The sequence below is a fragment of the Pelodiscus sinensis genome, chromosome 1, assembly GCF_052426305.1.
Source record: "Pelodiscus sinensis isolate ZL-2025 chromosome 1, ASM5242630v1, whole genome shotgun sequence".
NCBI classification, from domain to species: Eukaryota; Metazoa; Chordata; order Testudines; family Trionychidae; genus Pelodiscus; species Pelodiscus sinensis.
In genome coordinates, this window is record NC_143052.1 from 231,242,516 (window position 1) to 231,260,353 (window position 17,838).

The following is a 17,838-nucleotide window of genomic DNA, read 5'->3' on the forward strand; positions in this document are numbered from 1 at the left end:
AGTCAGATTTTTTTATTATTATTATGTGTCTTAGTATTTGTAGGTGATATGGGGCTCAGTGTGCTGAACTCTGTTTATATATAAGCAAGCAGTTCCTGCTCCACAGAATGTACAGTGCAAATACACAGAAGATATATGAAGGAGAGGGGAAGAGAAGCAAAGTATTATTATCTCTATTTTACAGAGGGGGAACTGAGTGACTGAGGATTACATGAGTTTGCCAAAGTCACATAATGAGGCTGTGGCAATCTGACATGGAATCCAGACCCTGCACCTCAATTCTTTTGGAGCCTCAAGACCCCTCCCATGCTCCAAACCTCTTAGCCCCAGCTCTGCCACATTAATTTTGTCAGGTGCACCAATATGGAGGCGATGTGTCACACACAATCTCCGTATTGGTGCACCTAACACAATTCATTCCTCACATGCAGAGGAAAAAATTAGAGGGAACCTTGCAGAGCACCTGATTATGTCAGCAGTATGATGAAATGTGGCTACACTAACCCAGAGAAGCCAGACCATTTTGCACAAAGTCTCTAAAGGTATTTTTTTTAATGTTGAGGGAAGCGAGTTTCAAAGCATTGGGATTTATCATTTTTGACCTAGACTGATCTTTTCAATGACAAATCACAGGCTGGCTTCCTTTTCCAAAAAGAAATTATCTAGCATCACATACACTGGTGTACTTGGCCTGAAAAAAAGCCAAATTATCTTTTTAACATTTGCTTCTTTAATTTTGGAGGTTTTGTTCTCTGGCGCATTAACAACAGCTTCAAGTTGCTTAAAATACTGCTAGCCAGGTCTATGCAATGACTTTCTGCCTCCAGGTCTCTCTCTCTGTTCTGATGGAACTTTCTTCTTTTTTATTTTTAGCAGTTCTGAAAGGTGGAATAGTATAGCTTTTCCTCCAGAGATGTGGGAATGAGAGCAATTTCCAACTTTTAAATGCTTGGCATGGCATTTGCAGATTTGGCCAGCAGGAGGCTTCCCATGAGTGCAGTTTTGTAGAGCTGCTGGGACGATTGTGGGTTGCGGTGCTGGGCTGGGCCACACCCCCAGTGTTTACTCTGATACGTGGCTTTTGAACATTACTTAAAAGATCACAGGCAACTATCTTTGATTCCACATTGGCCCATCATAAATTATCTATTGAGGAAGTGTTCTCAGGGTACACAAAGAGATTGCTTTTGTATAAATGCAGTTCTCTGTTTTTAAATAATAACAACCACCATTTAGATAGGGCCTAGACAACGCAGGTGTTCTTCTGCCAGTGAATAGAAAGAGCTTATGTTCATTACAACCCCCTTTTCCCAAATTTGTGCTGACAACCTTGGAGAAGCTGCCATATGAACAATCAAATCAAAGAAGCAGAGCCAAGTTGGCTTGTGATGTACTGGAAACATTAGGAGTGTGGGAGGGGTGTCATTGTTTCCCAGACAGAGAAAGTCAAGATTAGTAGGGAAAAGAAACTGAATGCTCAGTAATTTAGGAGGGTTTTACAGACTCCTTGAAGCTAGTTCTCTGTCTCCTTGGTGCTTCTGAGCTCTACCAGATCAAGGGTGAAATTCTGGCTCCATTAAAGCCAATGGCAGAAATCCAAATGTATTCAGTAGAGCCATGATTTCATTCAATAGAGCCAGGATTTCATCCCGAGAGTTTAGACTTAAATTTAGATATTCCACATGTGATAGATTTTACAATAGAATGCTTTGTATGGACACAAGTTGGAAATACTAGGACTATGACACACACTGAAGCTATGACACGTTGATATGTGTTGAAATTTAGCCTCTGGTGTCTTATTTATGATAATATTGAGCTTTTCAGTGATTTCTGATTCTCAGATGATCCCCTGAGTACTATAACTATAGTGCTATACTTTGTACTCAGTCAAGAAAAACCCCACAAACTCCTCCTCCCCCGCAAAAACAAACAAACAAACAAACAAACAAACAAACAAACAAACAAACCCCGGCTGCTGCTACCTGTGTGCCTCAGAGGGTCAGTCAATGTTTAAAAGTAACTAATGTTTAAATGTAAATATTTTCAGCCAATTTCCCATAAGGCCTTCATTCTGAATCTCTGGGGCAGAGGAAGGGAGAAAGGAGGAATAGCTGTGAGAATTTCTCAGACTAACCCTACTTAACCTGACTCAGTTTTGCAAACTGGAAATTTCTCAGGGGAATGTTATGTCTAGTTGCTTTACATTAAGCCTGCAAAAGCATCTGAAAGCTTACTTACGTGAACTTTCAAGGATTAACAAATATATTGTGTTTATAGTATTGGTCCCTTAAGAAAGAGCAAGTGACTTCCATGGAATTATGGAGGAATGTGGAGCCCAGGAAAGGAGAGTAGATTCTCTGTGTCTCATGTTGCCCTTACACAACATGGATTATGAGGGCAACTGATAATCAATGTCTATTGGCTAAGATTTCATCTGTGCATGACAAATGTGACAGGTGAGATCTTGCTACTGCTTCACCTCCTGAAATTATTTTCAAATGCTCAGATCTCAGATACCATACACAGAGTCTGGGCAAATATGCCTATATTCAATGATGTTAGAAAAAAAAATCAGCTACTTATGTACCACAGTCATCTGTAGCTAGCATAAATCCACCCATCTTCCTCTTGGCATCATAGTCAGTCACTCACACGTATTTTTAAGTAGTTTGGTGGTTTTGTCATGTGAGCCCCAGTATCGGATGCTCTCTGGGAGAGTCTGTTAACTGGTAAATGTTCAAACACAGTAACCAGCTTGGTCCCTTTATCACAGATAATATTGAAAGCCCACAGTGGCTGTAATGTGAACACTCCACAGTGCTTTGCCCACAGCCTGTATGATTTTGTACTAATAAGAGCTGGTAAAAACAATGCAGATGAAAAGTTTTTTCCATCTGAAAATATGACTTCAATTATAATAAAAGTGCTATATTTAAAAGTCACAAGTATGGGGACACTCCTCTCCACCCTCCCGTCCCCCCCCCTCCCCCCCCAGCCTTTGTTTTCTCTTTAGAAGAAAGAATAGAAAGGAATGAGTGGAGGTGTGCTGGGGTATAATCCAAGATAATCACTGCGTGAGTTAATGTGGGCCATAAGAGATCAATTAACCTTATATGGCACACCTGAGGGAAACTTGAGTAATAAGCACTAATGGCATAAGAAGCACATTTGGAGGGCTTGACCAGGTAGTCCAGTCCAAGGTGGGATGAGGTGAGGTAGTATGGCATGGCTGCTGAGCAGGCTAACGGCTGGTTATGTAGTCTGGAAAAGTCTGAGAGCTCAGAGGGGTTAGATCTCAGAGGTAGCTTGGGCTGGTGGTTGGCTACCTGGAAATACAGGCTGAGGGTATGTCTACACTACCACCCTAGTTCGAACTAGGGTGGTAATGTAGGCAACCGGAGTTGCAAATGAAGCCAGGGATTTGAATTTCCCAGGCTTCATTTGCATAAAGCCGGGTGCCGCCATTTTTAAATGTCCGCTGGTGCGGACTCCGTGCCGCGCGGCTACACGCAGCATGGACTAGGTAGTTCGGACTAGGCTCGGATGAGGAGTAACGGTAGTTCGGACTAGCTTCCTAGTCCGAACTACCTAGTCCGTGCTGCGTGTAGTTGCGCGGTACGGAGTCCACACTAGCGGACATTTAAAAATGGCGGCGCCCGGGAAATTCAAATCCCGGGCTTCATTTGCAACTCCGGTTGCCTACATTACCACCCTAGTTTGAGCTAGGGTGGTAGTGCAGACATACCCTGAGAGACAGGTGAAAAGTTGTGTTGGAAAATGAGGGAGAAGCAGCAACTTGGGGAGAAGAATGGCTTCAGATTATAAGGAAGAAAAAAAGATTAGACATATCTGGATCTGAAAAAGAGGGGACTGAAAAAAGTGTTAGGAAAAGCACTGACATCTTATAATTATCAAATCACTGACTGAACATGTAAAAATAGGTGTTCATTCCTTGAAAACAGGCAAATCGATTAGACAATGTATCAGAGGTTTATGAAGAGCTAAAAACGCAGGATGGAGATTTGTTAGTTGAATGTACAACAAATAATTGAAAATCTTCTTACAACTACAATTAAAAAAAATAAAAATAGCTACCTAAATTTATGACCAAAACAAGAGGGTTAATGTATGGGGTACCACTAGGTATGACTGAGGATGAAATTAAAAGGGGTATGGATGAGGATGAAGTGCTATTTGTTAAGCAACTGATTAGCAGGGAGAGCAAACCATCCGCAAACAGACAAGTAACGTCTAAAAGTGCAATGCGACCTGATTTGGTTTATAGGATATCAACTCTTCCGGGTTAAATCATATATCTTGGCCCTTTGAGATGTTATAAATGTCAGTATTTTGTGCATGTGGCAGCTGTCTGTAAGGGGAAAAGAGACACGGTTAATGTGAAGAAGAATGGTTGTATTAAAATTCAGCAATTGCAGGGGAAAGCACAGTGTAGCACATGAAGGGTGTGTGGCAGCAGAATGAGCTAGAGAGATACAGAAAATTAAAACTATCCATTAATTATCTGAGGAAGAAGCTACCAAAAGAGATTCACAGCTTAATGTGGAAAAAGGAGGAAAATGTCAGTGAGAAAAAAGAACGACTGGTACAGCAACGCGGATTTCAAGCAGGAAAGCTAATATAAATGTGTGACACTGAGCCAGTGAGAGAAAAGCAATTAGCAGGCTAAATGATCCACATTCAACATTTAAAGACATATTAGAGAAGTATATAAATGGTAATTAGGGCCATTTTTTATAAATAGCTAACAAAGTATGTTAAATAGACTAGAGTTTTGAAAGGTAAACTTGTATCATTATAGAATTTGAAGATGTTGAATATATTTGTCTCTATTTACTTATATCTTGTTAGATGTTAACCGGATTAGCTTGTAGTTGCTAAACTTCAGTTTGTTTGTGACTATATTCTATTGAATCAGGCATAAAAAGGAAATATTAACATTTAGATGAAACATATGGTGAAATACCATTGCTTTTATCTCTCTTTGAAGTGTATAGGAAACTACCTATTGACTGCTTGAATGAACAATTGTCTTATGCTAAACAGTGAAACTAATTATTTGTGTATACATGGAAAATAGAATTGACTTCAAAGTCACAATATATATTATCTATTCTTCATCCAATGAATGTCTGCTGCTTTGATTATTTGTTGAGAGGCAAGCTTGCAAGATATCTGTAAAAGGATAAGGCCCCAATCCTGCTATCTTCGATCTGCTCATGCTGCATCAGGAAAGCTTGAGTCACAGAGCTGAGGTCTCCAGCATCAGTTTGGATTGCCATTGTTTCTCATGGCGTAATTGATACAGACTCTGCACATGGATGGCCTACTGAATTACCTATGGAATTGATTCTGAAACAACTTTTTGCAACTTCTCAGCTCACCATCTCTATTATGAAACTGACCTAAAAACTTTACTCATATCTTTATGTATAAGGAGTTTTAACCAAATACACTTGCTCTTTTCTTTTTTAAAATATATTTTCATTTAATTAATAAGAATTTGCTATACGCATTTATTTGGATAAGCTCTGAAATATTCGTTTACCTGGTGAGTAATGTGACTGATTTCTTAGGACTGGTAGAACTTTATACAGAGAGCCTTACATGCATACAAAATGTGTATCCATATCCACACCCATATATGCAAAAATGAGCGGTGTATATCCACATCCAGATCTGTGGATATACAGTGGATATCTGCAAATCTGCAGGGCTCTAGATACAAAATTTATATCAACATCTGCATGATGAGCCACGGATATCCATATCCATGTCTGTGGGTGTGGATATCTGCAGATATCTGCAGATATAAAGAGATCATCCATGGCTTTGCAGGTCTCTATTTATATGTGGTGAAAAATATTGAAATAATCCTGAATATATTTGATTTGCCTGACTGGGTGGGAAATTTAAGGGGGCTGTGATTTTGGATTCTGGACAACCAGTAAGATATTATAGCAGTTGTTTTGTTGTTGGCTTGGTGAACCAAATTATTACGTAAATCATCAGTTTTGGGAAGTCATCTTCCCCATTCTTTGCTGTTTGCTGTGAGAACATAAGAACGGCCATACTGAGTCAGAGCAAAGGTACCCTATCTGCTGACAGTGACTAATGCCAGGTGCCCCACAGGGAGTGAACCAAACAGGTAATGATCAAGCGATCTCTCTCCTGTCATCCATCTCCACCCTCTGACAAACAGAAGCTAGGGACACCATACCTTACCCATACTGGCTAATAGCCACCAATGGACTTAACCTCCATGAATTTATCTAGTTCTCTTTTAAACCCTGTTATAGTCCTAGCCTTTACAACCTCCTCAGGCAAGGAGTTCCACAGATTGACTATGCACTGTGAGAAGAAGAACTTCCTTTTATTTGTTTTAAACCTGCTGCCCATTAGTTTCATTTGGTGGCCCCTAGTTCTTATACTATGGAACAAGTAAATCACTTTTCCTTATTCCCTTTCTCCACACCACTCATGCTTTTATATACCTCTATCATATCCCCCCCTTAGTCTCCTCTTTTCCAATCTGAAAAGTCCTAGTCTCTTTTAATTGTTCCTCATATGGGACCTGTTCCAAACCCCTAATCATTTTAGTTACCCTTCTCTCAACCTTTTCTAATGCCAATATACATTTTTTTGAGATGAGGAGACCACATCTGTACTCAGTATTCAAGATGTGGGTGTACCATAGATTTACCCCTTTTTTAATGATTCCTAACATCCTGTTTGCTTTTTTGACTGCTACTGCACACCGTGTGGACGTTTTCAGGGAACTATCCACGATGACTCCAAGATCTCTTTCCTGATTAGTTGTAGCTAAGTTAGCCTCCATCATATTATATGTATAGTTGGGGTTATTTTTTCCAAAGTGAATTACTTTACATTTATCCACATAAAATTTCATTGCCATTTTGTTGCCCAATCACTTAGTTTTGTGAGATCTTTTTGAAACTCTTCACAGTCTGCTTTGGTCTTAACTACCTTGAGCAGTTTAGTATCATCTGCAAATTTTGCCACCTCACTATGTCTTTCTCCAGATCATTTATGAATCTGAGCAACTCCGTATTTCCCCTTCAGCAACCATGATCAGAAAGGGGAACCAAGGAAGATGTCTGACTTGTAAGCAAAGAGAAATGTAAAGCATTTTTGAAAAATTATTTGCACTTTACACGTAGGAAAGAAGACTGAAAAAAATAGAGATGATAATAAAGCTGTCAGAAAAATATTTGCATATAGGCAATCTCTTGATAGACTACATTCATGCAATTTTAAATGAAGATAATAATATAGTTTAAGCAACATGGTTCTAATGATTTTTGCTGGAATGTACGTAATTGAATAACACATGGTCAGGAATTAAAGAAAACTAGTTTTGAAATGGAAAAGAAACCTGACATGTGTATAAAAAGAAATGTGCTTTGTGAAAAAATGTAGACTTCTAAGGCATGGTGTAATTAAACATGACAGAAAAATAAAAAGAGATGTTGTCTATATATTTATAAAGGATGATTAATTTACATTGCAATAGATGTACAGGATTTACATTTTTTAATGCAATGCTGTTGAAATTCATTATCAGAATAATATCTTTATACAAATTGATGGTGTTTACAGCCTACGTAAAAAAACGAGACAATCAGGAAATGGAAGCATTAGTTGTGGATGGCAAAGAGTCATATATAGTGTGTGGGGACCTTAATAAGAGAAGCAGGAAAATGGATTATTATGGCAAATGCCTGGAACAATTCACTAATATGCACAACCTGGTATTGCTCAATACTATAGAACCTAGTTTAATTTGGTGGATGGTATCCTTTCCTGTTTAAATCTTGGAATTGTAACAAGCAGTATAGTATGTACTTTAAGCTAGGAAATCTATAAAGAAGTTGGAATAGGAAGTTATCACTTCCCTATGCTAATTATATATCAAGGCCAAGGTAATATTGAAAACACCAAGGCCTGGAGCCTTGGAAAAGCAAACAGAATTTTTTAACAAGCATGCAGTTTCTAAGTACCAGTTGTGTAAGTGATAATCTAGGAGAATTTCATGATAATATTATAAAAGGAGATGTAGCAACAACCAATCTAGTGATATATAAGACATTGAATTTCCATAAATTCAGGAATCTAGTGCCCCAGTGGACTGAAGATTGTAAAGTGGCAAGAAAAGAAAGAAGTAAGGCACATAAGCAAGCGAGTATAATCAATAGCAAGAACTTAATGAGGTATAAATGATGTAAAGCAGTGGAACAAAGAATTATTTGAAAACCAGCGAAAGAGCTGAAAAAATGTATTGAGGGAAAATGAACAACGATCCCATGATTTCAGAGATATATAAACAAATGAAAATAATCTATGCTATATGGGGTAAAAACAAATTTACACTTAGTCTTATAGTAAATGACAAAGTTGAAAATTCCAATTTAGGAAAAGCAATAGGGCTTTCAAGTGATTAAAAATTTAATCATGATTAATCTCACATTAAACAATAGTAGAATACCATCTATTGAAATATTTTGGGATGTTTTCTGCATTTTCAAGTATAATGATTTCAATTACAATGGAAAATACAAATTGTACAGTGTTAACTTTACATTTATTTTGGGCTGGCACATTTACCCAATGTTGCTCGGGTACTTAACTCAAGTTTGTGCACTTTTCCCTTGCTTCCTGACAATGTTTATGGGGAATAACCAGGAGGAGTTCTTAAACAAACAGATGAATAGACAGACAGACAAACTCTCTAAAATATATAATAGATTACCAATACTTGCATTATAAAAAACAAAGGAGTATTATTAGTTCACCTAATACAAGTACCATAGTGCAATCTCTTTGTCATGAAAGTTGAAATTGCAAATGTAGAATTATGTACAAAACCAACTGTATTTAAAAATAGAACAGAGTTAAACATTAGAACCTAAAAGTCCATTCAGTCCTACTTCTTGTTTAGCCAGATACTCAGACAAACAAGTTTGAATACAATTTACAAGAGAGAATGCTTCCCATTTTTAGTTTACAATGTTTCCTGAAAGTTAGAATAAGCTTTTGCATGGCATCACTGTACCCAGTGTCACAAGATATTTATGTGCAAGACATGTTAAAGATTAATTTGTTACTTCATGCTTCAACCACCATTCCAGAGAACATGTGTCCATGCTGATGACTGGTTCTGCTTGATTGAGATCAAAAGCGGAGCAGACTGATGCATGTTCATTTTCATCATCTGAATCAGATGATCAGCAGTTGATTTTCCTTTTTTGGTAGTTCAGGTTCTGTAGTTTCTACATCAGAGTATTGCCCTCTTATGACTTCTAAAAGCATGCTACACAACTTGACCCTCAGATTTTGGATGGCACTTCAGATTCTTAAACCTTGGGTGAAGTGCTGTAGCTATTTTTAGAAATCTCAGAGTGGTACCTTCTTTTAGGTTCTGTCAAATCTGAAGTGAAAAAGTTATTAACATGAACAACATGTGCTGGGTCGTCATCTGAGACTGCTATACATGAAATATATGGCAGAATGGAGGTGAAACAGAACAGGAGACATACAATTCTCCAACAAAGAGTTCAGTGACACATTTTGTTAATGCATTATTTTTTTAATGAGTATTAGCATGGAAGTGTGTCCTCTGGAATAGTGGCCAAAAGCATGGAGGGATATATATATCCTTAGCACATCTGTCACCTTGCAATGTCTGCTCCAAAAATGCCATGTGAATGCCTGTTCTCACTTTCAGGCGATATTGTAAACAAGAAGCAGGCAGCATTATCTTCTGTAAATTGTAACCAAATTTATTTGTCTGCGCAATTGGCTAAAGAACAAGTAGAACTAAGTGGACTTGTAGGCTCCAAATATTTACATTTTTTTTGTGACTACAATTAAGTAACTCCAAAAAACTTTATATTTGTAAGTTGCACTCTCATGTTAAAGAGCTCACACTACAGTACTTGTAAGTGGTGAATTGAAAAATACTATTTTTCTTCATAATTTTTATGGCACAAATATTTCCAATAAACTATAAAGTGATCACTATACACTTTATTCTGTGTTGCATAGAAATTTAAATATTTGAAAATGTAGAAAAGCATCCAAAACATTTAATAAATTTCAGTTGGTATTATATTGTTTCACAGTGTGATTAATCTCAATTTTTAAACCACAATTAGTTTTTTTTAGTTAATTGCTCGAGTTAGCTGTGATTAAACAACAGTACTAACAAGCAGACAATTTAGCAAAAGTATTCCAAAAAATTAATAATGATGCTAATCAAAATAAAGATTTTTGTGAACAAAAAAATGTTTGCTAAAAAACACTGAGTTCATACATGGCTAGAAGAATACAATGACATACTGAAGGAAATTTCAGTATGCAGGAATTCAGTAAAGCTATAGACAAAAATAAAAATACAGTCCCAGGTATAGATAGCATCTGCAAAGCAATGCTTAGCACCTACTAGAAGAGAGTTTGTGAGTTTTAGTGAAATTATATAATAAAACTTGGAGAACAGGAATAATACTGACAGAATGAAAGCAAGCTGTGGTCATACTGATAGGAAAACATGGTAAATTGTGCATGATGCTTATAGACCTATTGCCCTCCCACATGTGTGGGCAAAATTATGGAAAGAATAAGATGAGAGATTCGTAATATACTTAGAAAATATGAAATTATAAACTGTGCACAAAGTGGTTTCAGGAAAGGAAAATGCACAGTTGATTATATCATAAGCTTAGCAACAGAAATACAAAAAAGTGCTATGAAAAATAGTATTTTATATTTGTATTTTTGGACTTTGAAAAAGTATATGACGTACTATGGAAAAAAGACTTGCTGTACAAACTAGTCACAATTGGAATAAGAGGAAGAACGTTCTAGTGGATAAGAGATTCCTTAAGTGATAGGACCATACCAATCAGGTCCACAGCAAATGGGAGCTGCCTGAGTTGAGTATTCTCTGAATCTGGCACCCCAAAAACCCTTCCCGCATCACAATTCCCCACTGCAAATCAATCTCCTGCATCCAAATGCACTCCCAGAGCCTGTGTCTCAGAACCTGAATCTCTTGTGGCTGTTCCTCCATCTCAAAAAGCAGGGACATGTGAGAGTTTCCAGGGAGCCACATAGCAAGCCTGCCGGCTCCATTCCAACCAGACTGTCTATGACTATTAGAAATGCCGGTTTATAGAACTTTCCGGTTGGCATAGGGCCAGATTCTAAAGCTTTTACTGTACATAGAAAAAAAGATTTTTTTTATAAAGACTGAGATGCCTCAAGGTGAAAGAATATAGTCCGAATGGATTAGAGGGAGTACCATGAAAGTGCAAAAGCATGAAACATGCATGACTTAGCTTTTTTTAAGGATATAAAACTGGATGAGGGGGTGTAGATTTTTGTCTATGGAAAAACTGTGGTAGGTGGTGGTCATAGCCTCACATACTGAAGCTGCTGGCCATACAATGACAGGTAAAGAAAGCCCAGGATGGGAAGAAGCTGGGATAGGAGTATATTACCTAGGAAGTGACAGCAGTAAAGGGATCTACCATCACAACCCAGAGGGAAAGAGATTTGGGAAAGGACAAAGAGGAAGTTCAGGGAGAGGATAGGCCCTGGGATCCTGTCTTGAACTGAGGAGTATGGAGATAATCCAAGAAGAATGAAGTAGCTGCAGGGAGCAGAGGACTATCCCGTGACAAGCCAGAGACAGACAAGGAGATAGAGCTCACATAGTAAGGTGTCTAGGGAAAGAGATGTGAAACTTAGCAGACTCATAAGATCCCTGAGTTGAAAGCTAAAATTGATGTGGGCCTCTGTAAGCATACTCAGTTGTGTATATGGGGGGTCACAGAGTGAGCAACTGACAGAAGGGGAACCAAACAGGGCCAGAGCTAATTCTCAAATACTACCACAAGGGGGTGTACTTGTGGTAATTGGAACCGTCTTTATGGAGAAAATACTTTCCTAAATTTTCACCTTTGCGGGAAACGTAGAATTTTCTTTACAGAAGATTTTTCACATTCAGATTTTTGTGTGAGAAATCTCATATTACTGGAAAATGCTAACAGTAATGATTTGATATTATTATTGATTTATATTACTATTACACCTAGTAGCCCTAAAACAGGCCTTTGTAGGAGAGATGGTTGCAGTTGGCTACAAGCTGGGCAGCCATTTTCAAGCCTTCTGCTGCTGTTTGTCATTAAAATGGATTTCTGTGAACCAGATTACCCAGGATAGCTGGAACTACACATGTTTTTATCTATTCTAGTGAACAAATGATCTTGAACAATTTTCTTCTTGGAAGAGGCATTAACTGTGGAACTTAACAGGGACTCTGATCCAAGTTCTCACGTCATTCTGTGGAGTTAATCCTCAAAATGAACTCTAGTGATAATTGTTTTGGAGAGGATTTTGTGGTGCCAAGGCTCTATGCTTGACTGTCCTTTTGACAAAAGAATCAATGATCTACTTACTCTTTAAAAACAAAGCATTCTTTCCATTGGAATCTTATAAACTATGAGGCATTTATCTCAGTAATTCTGTGTAATGATGTAGTAACCAAATGTAAATCAGAGCTACAATTTCTAGGGGAAAATCATATTATGTACAAATTAGATAAGGTGTCTTGGGTTACTGTCCAGCTTGAGAAGATGGGTGCTATCAGTGGGATTACTTATAGATTTAGGCTCTACACAGTATGGCTGTGTCTACACTGGCCTCCCTTTCGGAAAAGGGATGCTAATGTAGCACTTTGGAATAGGCAAATCCGCGGGGGATTTAAATATCCCCCGCGATATTTGCATTAACATGGCTGCTGCTTTTTTCCGGCTTGGAGATAAGCCGGAGAAAAGCGCCAGTCTAGACGTGATTCTCCGGAAAATAAAGCCTTTTCCGGAGGATCTCCAATTCCTACTTGAAAGTAGGAATAAGAAAAAAATTCTGTTGTCTACACTGAGGGTTGGATCTAGCTGTTGGAAGCTTTGGAAAATGTCACCCCATGTCCTTAGGCTCACCCCACATCAAAGAGCAATGTCTAAAGGGAGCATAAAGGAGACATTTCACAACATCAAAGAATGTCTCTGAGGGTAGCTTGGTGAGCATGATGAGGGAAAGGGGAGCACCCATGCTAGTAAATCTGTTTATGTGGTGCAGTTCACACCCCCACAAACAACCTGCTGATCTCACTCTGTCTTCTTCCTACCATCTTTGGAGCGCAGAGTGCCTTCAATGCTGTTGTGAACCAAGCAAACTTCCACTCTGGCTGTTCATGTAAAAGGCCAGGAGGAATCTGACTTGCTACATAATGTGTCTGTACTTTATGTAATGCGTGTACTAATTGTGTAAAGTTGCTCTCTGCTATTCACACATAAGTTCAGGTCAAGAGGTAACAAATACTATATGCAGTTAAAGCCACACAGGGGAATTGTAAATAGGTAGAATGCAATTAGGTGTATAAGACAATGAGATTAACTCTCCCACTCTTACAGAAAGTTACAGGGGGTCTCTAATAACCACAAGTAATCTCAACTAATTATGTCTTATATCTGAAATGCCCCTGGCAATATGCTAGTATACGAGTCAGAAGGAAGAGCCCTGTCACTAATGGCAACTACATTTTAAATATCAATATCTTGGCTAGTTTGTTTGCTTGTTTTTTAAAGCACTGTCCTGTGAGCAAATCTCTCTGCAAATTTCCAATTTTAAATAAATAGAGGTATTGCTTAATCATGGTTGTAAAGATATGTGCAAAATCCATGAATACCTGTCTTCCCACCAATTAAATCATGTCTGAGCTATATTTAAAAACAAAAATAAGCAAAACTTGGAGACCACATAAGTGAAATTTTAGGGTCTGATCCAAAGTCCAAAGAAGTCAACCAAGCTCTTAGGTGGGGGCATATTTAAGTGCAAGCATATGTCCCCCTCAAAAATCAGATGATCAAATGGAAACAAGTAGACATAATGGCCATTATAGTCGAGCAAGCAAAGTTGTATCAATAGTCATATTACTGAAATTAACAAAGCATGTCACTCTTTTTATTAAGATCCAAAATACAATAGGAGCTAGTTAATCTCTACAATTATATTATAATGTCTATATATTGTTTTCTAGCATCTGAGAGCAGAAATGTTGTTATTTACTGCATGTTTCAATTTTTTTGAACAAGTAAGCGAGAAAGTCATTAGCGTAGAATTATAGAATACTAGAGCTGGAAGGGACTTCAAAATATCATTAAGTCCAGTCCCCCTGGCTACATGGCAAGACGAAGCAACATCTAGATCATCCCTAATAAATGTTTATCTAACTTGTTCTTAAATATCTCCAATAATAGAAATTCCACAACCTCCATAGGCAATTTATTCCATTGCTTTGATGCCCTGACAGTTAGGAAGTTTTTCCTAATGTCCAACCTTGCTGAAATTTAAATCCATTGCTTCTTGTCCTATCATTAGAGACTAAGGAGAATAATTTTTCTTCCTCTTCCGTGTAACACCCTTTTAGGTACTTGAAAGCTGTTATTCTGTCCCCTCTCAGTCTTCTCTTTCCCAAACTAAACAAACCCAATTCTTTCAGTCTTCCTTCATGGGTTATGTTTTCTATACCTTTAATCATTTTTGTTGCTCTTCTCTGGATCTTCTCCAATTTGCCCACATCTTTCCTGAAATGCGATACACAGAACTGGACACAATACTCCAGCTGAGGCCTAACCAGTGCAGAGTAGAGGGAAGAATGATTTCTCATGTTTTGTTCACAACACTCCTGTTACTACATCCCAGAATGATGTTTGGGATTTTTGCAACAGTGTCACAATATTGATTCACATTTAGCTTATGGTCCACTATGATCCCTACATTCCTTTCTGCAGCACTCCTTCCAGTCACTTCCAATTTTGTATGTGTGCAGCTGATTGTTCAATGTCAAATGCTGATGAAGGAATGACTTGTCTTCTTTGAAATGCTGAGCTTCTATTTGTTATCTGTGTGACTACAGATTGACTGACTGCCTTTTATTATTTTCAGTCTTTCCAATGAGATTGCTCTTTCTTTTGGGTATATTTGTGGTACTCCAATAAATCACAGTTTTTCAGCTTATTGAAAGTGACTGTTTTAGTCCTTAGGTTTCTGTAGGCAATTAGTGATGACATTCTGCTAGATTTCATAGTGTAAAGCTGGCAGCATCATAGCTTAATGGTTAACTGTAACTATCATTAATGAGAATGATTTAACGAATGATAACACACTGATATTTCTGAGCTATCAAATATCCTTTTTTTTCAAAAGTCATCCCCTTTCTCTCTGGTAGAATTCTGAAGAATTGGCTAAAATTCTTCTTTTAGCCAATATTCTGAAGAATATTTATATATTTCATATGTTGATATACTGGCCCTTGATTTTGATAGGTTGCGGTCAAGATTTTCAAGCGACTGCTTATTTTGCATATCCATTTTAAAGGGGTTTGATTTTTCAGAAAGTGCTGACCACCCATCCTCTGAAAATCAGGTTTTTAATGATATAGTTATAAAAGCATTGGTTTATTTATTTGTTTTGCAAAGTCTCTATTAAAAAAAGCAGAATTATTAGGTCACCAGCTGTAGCTCTCTTCAACATCCACTTCCACATCCTATATCCAGGGAGAGGTCAAATTCTTAATCTTTTTCCGGACATTTGGCCAATTAAGTCACCCAGTGTTTAATCTCATCCTGTCTTGACTATTGTAATTTTCTCGCTTCTTGTCTTTTTTTTTTTAACTAATATCTAGAGTCCTGTGCAGATACAAAATTCGTATCCACCTCCACATCCGTATCCACAAAAATGAGCTGAAGATATTCGCATCTGCATCCACTCCTAAACCATCACTCTGGCATCGTAAATTAACATGTGCATTTACACTTACAAACAGCAACGGCAACAGAAACATTTGAAATTACAAGTGTGGCAAAGACTGGTAACCATGGAAGCTGATTGCCTTATCCAGCATCTTTCATCATTCATCTCCTTCCTGATATGTTTTATCATTAACTGACTGCCAAGCCTATCATTTAGAATACACCCATTCTCTCTGTGTTTCCTGTGAAGTGACTTGTACATTTGTCAATGCTGTAAAATAAATAATAGAAGAAACATTGATTGGCTGCCTGTGAAACTTTTGTATTACCCACTTTTTTTTTCTTTTTCTGTGGACAAAAAGAAGACACTTATTTTTCTCAAGCTGTCAAACACTTTTTATGAGCATGAATTGATGTTTTAAGGAACTAACATATTTAAGAGCTGTCAAGATAGAAGACTTAGGGCAGTGGTTTTCAAACTTTTTTTCTCATGACCCAGTTGAAGAAAATCATGGACCCAACACAATTTGACTAGAATGTGAGCTCCAGGATAGGACTGAGGATGAGAATGGGGGAGGGGAGTGTCCTGGAAATGAGATGAGACCTGGAAATTCATGACATCAGTATGTTGTTGCCTCCTTACCAGTGTTTGTCTGTAAAGGGGTGCTTGCCCTTAACTCCAAGTTCATTTATATGTCCTGCACTGGTTTGTCTTCTCTTGGTACTTGGTATCTTGGTACATTCTAATAGTACCTTGGCCCCTCTGTGGGTATGTTTACACTACAGAGTATTGTTGGAAAAACACTGTTTTTCTGACAAAACTTGAGGAACCTCCACACTGCAATCATGTTCTTTTGATAGTAAATAAAAAGAACAGAAGACTTTTTCCAACAGCGGTAATCCTCATTCTATGAGGAGGAAGCCTTTTTGCGAAAGAGCTCTTTCACAAAAAGGTGTATGTGGTTGGGGAGGAGGGGTTTTTTTTCAAAAGAACAGGCCTCCAGGAAAAAGCACAGGTGCTCTGGTGGCCACTCCATACAAAGTAATCACAACTCTATAGTTCCTGTCTCTTGGCCCCTCTTAAAGCTGCAGGCACCCTGAACAAGCCTTGTGGCAGGAAGCTGGCCAGAGAGCAGCACCCTGACCACACAGCTTTCCCTTTCACAGGCCTTGAAAGCCAAGTCCACACCTCAAGCCCCCCTCAACTGCCCTGGCCTCTTGCTAGGAGCAGACCTAGGGGTCCCAGGACCCACCCAGGAGAAGCAAGAGGTGTGCACCCTCCTGGTCAGGCCCAGAGATCGAGTCCCTCCTGGAACTGCGGAGTGAGGAGGAGGCCATACAGGATCCCCTGGCAAAGCACAGAAATGTGGACATTTATGGCCGGATGGCCGGCTCCGTGGTGGATCTTGGAACAGGTCCAGAGTAAAGTCAAAGAGCTCCACCGGGGATATATCCAGGCCACCGACCACAGCTCCCACTCTGGGGCAAGACTCCTCACCTGCCCCTACCACAAGGAGCTGCACCAAATCTTGGGGGGTGGGGAAATGTCTTCCCCACCCGTCCTTGTGGACTCTGGACTGGAGACCCCAGTCATCACCCAGCTGGAGGAGGAGCAGGAGGGCCAGGGCCAGCCAGCCATGGTGGAGGAGGATGAGGAGGACACAGGCACTGTGACCCACTCCCTTGAACTGGTGCAAAGGATCCAGGATGTCTCCCAGGCCTCCTCAGATGCCTAGGGAGGGCTCTTCAGGTGAGTGCTCTCACTTTCATACACACAGGGTGGGGGAGGCAGGTGCACAGGGGGTGGGGGGTGAGTGTAGCTCAGGCTGCACATTGTGCTGTGATCCGTTACTGTGTGGCACATGGATGCAGTGGTCAGCCCCTGAGCCAGGGTGGGATCCTGATGCCAGGCTCAGGGGAGGCCACACATGTCCTGCCACAGGGGGTATCCACCCCAGCTGGAAGCAGGCTAGCCACAAGGGCA

At 39.0% G+C, this 17,838-nt stretch overlaps 1 long non-coding RNA gene across 2 annotated transcripts in view; it reads left to right on the forward strand.

Annotated features, from left to right (window-relative positions):
• LOC142827034 (uncharacterized) overlaps nt 1-16,326 on the forward strand; it is a 38,800-nt gene extending 22,474 nt beyond the window's left edge. For both annotated transcript variants that reach the window (XR_012901400.2, XR_012901402.2), the window contains exon 3: nt 15,788-16,326. This is a non-coding gene — a long non-coding RNA (uncharacterized LOC142827034). The remainder of the gene's footprint in view (nt 1-15,787) is intronic.
• Nucleotides 16,327-17,838: the final 1,512 nt, after the last annotated feature.